Consider the following 6,000-nt stretch of genomic DNA (forward strand, 5'->3'; position numbering starts at 1 on the left):
AAATTGCACCTTGAACCCATGCTCTCTCACAGTCTGAGTTACCTCAAAGGGGCTATTGTGAACATCAACTGTGCTGACATACAGCCTTACAAACCTCCTTCAGCTTACTGGAGGAAAGGCTGGTTATACAGATAATAAATGAATATAGAAATAACAAGAGGAGCCAACTGAATCAGATCAAAGAACCAGCCCCCTCTAGCATATTTTCCTCTCAAAATAACCAACTAGGGTGCCTCTAGAAAGCAAATGAGCAGCAAATGGGCCTCTTTTTTTTGCTACAGTTTCCAATTAACTAATATTCAGTGGCTTACTGCCTCTCAAAAGTCAGGACAGAGGATCTATTGTGACAAACAGTCACTGGCAGAACTCTTTTCCATCCATCTATGTAATTCCCTTTGAAACCTATATAACCTTGTAGCTATCGTCACACCTTGTTGCATCACATCTTTTCATCAATTAATGAAGCATTATATGAGAAATGACTTTCTCCTGAATCTATTACTCATTGGCTTTATGGAATGACATCATGTTTTAACAGTAACTGAGGACGAGGAAGAAATGCTACTTAGATACCAAAAATGATTTTAAACATTGTTTCAATTATACAACAGAAACATTTGAACAGAAATAAATGGAAAACCAACAATAACCAACCCTATAGAACCATGATTAGCATGTTTGGTACCTGATTTGTGTGCCAACTAAACATCAGTACAATTTAACAGAAGAAGAAATATAATCAGATGCATTGCAACTCTTTGAAAGAAGCAAGTGGGACAAATTTCTTCTTCAACAAATATAAAAACCACACTATTACATAGTATACAAGGAGAAAGTAAGATTTTAAACCACAAACCTCTGGATATGAAATGACTTTTCCATTTCCTTTTCCATCTTCCCTGTTATTTTCCTTTGTTAAAGTGCATATATTGAAATATTTGTTGTGGTGAAGGTAGAATAAGTCTGTTGTTGTTTAAATCCTGTTTATATCCTGAGTTTCTTCCAATATGGGATTTAAGATCTTACAATACTTTAAAAATATCCAGCTAAAACATTAATTTGCAAAACTTAAAAATAATTAAATATCAATATTATTAACAACATGAAAAAGACACTCAAAAACACTTCAAATATTAATGAGCAATTCACAATCTTATTACTAAACCCAATAGAAAACATAAGCAAATACCTTAATCTATTGATCTGTGAACTTACACAGAACAAAAGCCCTTCTGTGAACTGAGAAGGAAAAATGGAGATTGATTTTTCTGGTCACTTATGATTCTACATTTGTTTTTCAGTTCTATTCTCAATCTACCATGGATCCAGCACTTATTGGTACTTTTCACTATAATATAAGACAGAACATTATATCTGGGGCATAATAAGTTGAAATATCAGGTGCTGATTGTATACAGGGAGGACTCTAGACTTCAAGCCCAACTTTCAGCCTTATTCATTTATTCTATTCCTGTCTTGCTTTTACTCCAAAGAGCCTGTGGTGGTATATATGGTTTTCCTCCTTAATATGAGAGGCAGTGACTGGCCTAAGAGTCATCCTGTGAACTTCATGGCCAAGAGGAAATTCCAGTTCTCCAATATTCTGCTCACGATGCCTGCTATACCATGCAAAAATATCTGAACTATCCACAGTTGGAAGCAGAGTTTTGGGTTAACCCTTGTTCTGACCGAGCAAAGCTCATATTCTTTCATTTTATGGGGATGCTTTCCTGCTCATCTACTAGGCTAAGAGTTGCCTGGGATGGCAGGTCCATGCTATTTTGTGACCACTGATGTAGGGAGCATGCTGAAGTGCAACTCAAGGACTTTTTTCACAGTAAGAGTGGGGAAATATAAGCTGGTAACTTCTTTCTCTTTGGGGTGTAGATGATAGCATGCCTTCTTAATTATAGCAGTTCTAATTAAAAGCTAAGGCTTGCATTTTATTGATCTGAATTCTACAAGTTGAGTAGGCATTGTGTTATGCACTGCTGCCCTTTTTGTGTGTGTGGATTATATACATACTGTCATGATAATTTCCACACTGCACATAGTGTCAGTGCACTACTGGGCATGTATCTTCCTTTTCTTTAAAATGGGAACAAGTTTCCTTCCAGTTTTATTTCTTTCCTATGTATGTGTGCACCTTCAAGTTGCTGGTTGACTTGTGTCAGTCCATGAATTGAATAGAGTTTTCTTAGGCAAGGAGTACTCAGAGGTGGTTTGGACAGTTCCTCATACAGCACCGGGTATTCATTGGCAGTTTACCACTCAAGTATTAAGCAGGCTTCCAAGATCAGACAGGATACGCTGCCTTTAGAGTATTGGTGGTAGGCCTCACCTACACTCAAGCAAGCACGTACTGCATTGTAAGAACTGCATTTTCTGTGAAATGAAAGCAGGTACACTAGCAAACACACTTTGTGTGCTAGGGAAATGTTATATGTTCAAAGCAAGCTCAGCTCCATGGGTTGAAATGTCTAGATCCTGGCAGAATAGTAACAACTGAGCATTTGCCCATGAATAAATGTTCTCATTTTCAAAGCAAGTAGCTCCCAGAACATTCTCCATTTCTTTCTACTTGCTCTGTTATAATTTATGTGAGTATGCCTCTGTTTATATTCTGACTGGGTAGGGTGATTTAAGAAGGAAAAGTCCTGTGCTGTGAGACTGTCACTCTGTGGTGAAAACCAAGGCTTTGGGATAGGGAAGACAGCCGTATGGGATATCTTCTTACCGTGTGTTGTGTGACCCTCTCCCTTGACGTGATCTGAAAGGCCAGCCACGCAAAGAAGGATGTGTGGATGAAAGGGCTCCAATGGCCTGCTATCCACTCATGTCTACATAAATAGCTTCTCTGACGTTAAGTCCAAAAGCACATGAGAAGGGTGTAGAGTGGGCCAGTAGCCTATAAATAACTCAGGGCTATTTTAAACATTTGGGTTTTGAATTAACATGCTGGTAAATACAGGCCTTGCTCTTGACCTGGCTAGAAATATCTTAAAGGCTGCAGTGATATGCATCCATGGACTTATCACTGTAGCTTGGGAGTGATGGAGAAATTAAAAAGCAATCTTGAATATGCAGGAATTTGCCTTTACTGAAGTCAGACCATTAGTCCATTTAGCTCCAGTCCGGGAAGGTTATAGTCCTGCAGATGCTGGTGAGTTATAATTACAACCACATTAGAAAACATTACTAAGCATTAGAGAAAAGGCATACATTTGAAAGCTTTTCTAAACAGCTGTGGACACCTTTACATAGTGACTACCAAACGCAGCGCCCAAACACTAATCAAGGAACATGAAAGGCACTGCAAGCTACTTCAACCAGAGAAGTCAGCCATAGCGGAGCATTTGATGAACCAACCTGGACACAGAATTTTATTTGCGAACACAGAAATGTTGGACCACTTTAACAACTACCATGTCAGGCTACACAGAGAAGACATTGAAATCCACAAGCATGTGGACAATTTCAACAGAAAGGAAGAAACCGTGAAAATGAACAAAATCTGGCTATCAGTACTAAAACCCTCTAAAATTATAACAGTAAATAAAAAACAAAACTCAAACACGGGGGAACTTCAGACAAGAACAATCAGGAACACCTAATCACCTCTCAAGAAAGGAATTTTCCAGGCAGTAACAAGCCACACCTAAAACTGTCGGGCCATCAAATGCTAATCAAGGTGGCCAATTGAAACACTCACACCTAGCTCCAACAGACAAGAGTTCTTTCTCCCATCCTGGACCTTCCACAGATATATAAACCCAATTTTCCTTGTTTCCAACAAACCTCACAACCTCTGTGAATGTTTGCCAGAGATGCAGGTAAAACGTCAGGAGAGAATGCTTCTAGAACATGGCCATACAGTCTGAAAAACTTGCAACAACCCAGTGATTCCAGCCATGAAAGCCTGTGGTATAATTTGGCACCTGAACACACCCAATGTTAGAGTGTGATGGATATTACTTGGAGTACATTTTACAAAATGAGTACCAGTACTGCAAAGGACCCAAGCATCGTGTTTTGATTATTTTGGCAGCCTTGAAAATGAAGTCAGGAACTGGTATCTGAATGGAGCAAACCTCTATTCCTGCCCTACAATTGAGTCTTTAATTGTCTTGCATAGGGTAGTTGGGTCCAAAGGCAAGGTGAAACCTAAGAACTATTTTTAAAACAGGAACCTGGAAGAAGACCAGTAGCTTAGACTATAGTCTTATACCCAGACCTCAGAAATGGCATGTCTTATCATGTTGCAAATGGCTGAAAGCAATTTACTGTACTTACTTGAATCTAATGCTCACTGTTTTTGGCTAAATTACCTTCCCAAAATTAGATTTGCATAACACGGTAATGTTAGTGCTGAGCCAAAGCAAAAGGGGAAGCTACTTCAGAAGCATCTGGAGATTCTGTTTGAGGGACATCATCTCAAATTTTATTGCCATTGCTCAGTGCTATGCAATCCTGGGATTTGTAGTTTGGTGAGGCTTCAGCATTCTTTGGCAGCCCCCATGATCCCAAACTGCAGCCCCTGTGACCCCATAGCATTGTGTCAGGGCAATTAAAGTGGATTCATTTTACAGCATAGATGCACCCCAAGGTTTTCTTTTCCATTGCTAAAAGCTTTGGTATTCTAACACTTTTGTTTTTAAAGAAGGAATTCTAAGCATGCAGCCACTGTAATCCATACCTTTTTAGGGTAAATTACAAAGAATCCACTTTTTGCTGCTTCACATTACATTTGCCAGCAAATATATTTTTTTTGATTTCAGGGTTTTGAAAATTGAGCTGCATATTAGATTCAGTGGTGCATTAGACTCAAATAAATATGGTAATCCCTTTGCTTGGGTAATCCAGAAGATGGTATGGCACGCATGGCTGAATCTGATGAGTATCCAGAAGAATGTGAGCTCATTTGAAAGAAAAATACCTTTACTTCTCTCCCCTCCTTGTTGCAGTTTCCCTCTTTCTGATATCCCACGGTCTCCTGCCTGAGGAGAAATTAAAACAGTACAAAGATAACACATACATGAAAATAAAAACTTCTAAAAGCAATCTAGAATTCAGTTTTAAAACCAGTTTCAAACACTGATTGTCATGTGGAACAGTACTGTTTTGTCCTAACAGCTCTGAAGCTCTCATATTTCTTGGTGGGTTCATATGGGAAGAGATATCTTGGCCTCCAAGATATTTAAGGCTTTGTAAGAAAGCACCAGCACCTTGAATTGAACTTGGAAGCATGTTGGAAGCCAGTTGTAGTTCTTGCAAGTCCATTGTTGACACCAGTCTAGCAGATTCATTTGCACTGAATGCTTTTCAAGGGAATCCCCATCTAGGATTTACCTGTATTATAGTAGTTTATTTGAGAGTTAACTGAGGCATGAACCACTGTTGGCAGATTATCTTGCAATATGTTTATGGAAAAAAATGACAATTCATATTGGAGGCATAGCTGTATGTACAGCATATGTTTTGCATGCAGAAAGTTCTAGTTTTGGTGCTCAGGTTGAGAAATGTGGACACTGCCCTGAAACCATGGAATGCTTTTGCCACTAAGTGCGTCATTGAAATTCCTGAAGTAAACAAACCAGATGAGAAAGTATGGTTGAGGACCAGTGTGACTTGCTTAAACTCATGCTGCAGAAGAGACTGTGACAGTGTTCTAGCAGGTATCCTTGAACAGAGATGAAGAATTGGAATAAAGCTAACATTGAAAGTCAGTGCATATTTACTCAAGAGTTAAGTCCCAGGGTGTTCATTGGGGCATGCTTTTATTGTACATAGGTATACTCTATAAGGCTGTTCTTGCTCCCTGGGATAAACATCATAATGCAAAATGAGTATGAATTCTGAGTAAATATGTGGAATTGCTTCACAGAGCTGCACTGGCATAGGTTTAAATTAAAAGATATAGTAGAAGGAATCTGAGGACACAGTGAACATTTGAAGCCCAAAATGCTCTATTCTTTACTTACACTAGTCTATGTTATTAAA

Source organism: Anolis sagrei, chromosome 6, assembly GCF_037176765.1.
Source record: "Anolis sagrei isolate rAnoSag1 chromosome 6, rAnoSag1.mat, whole genome shotgun sequence".
NCBI classification, from domain to species: Eukaryota; Metazoa; Chordata; class Lepidosauria; order Squamata; family Dactyloidae; genus Anolis; species Anolis sagrei.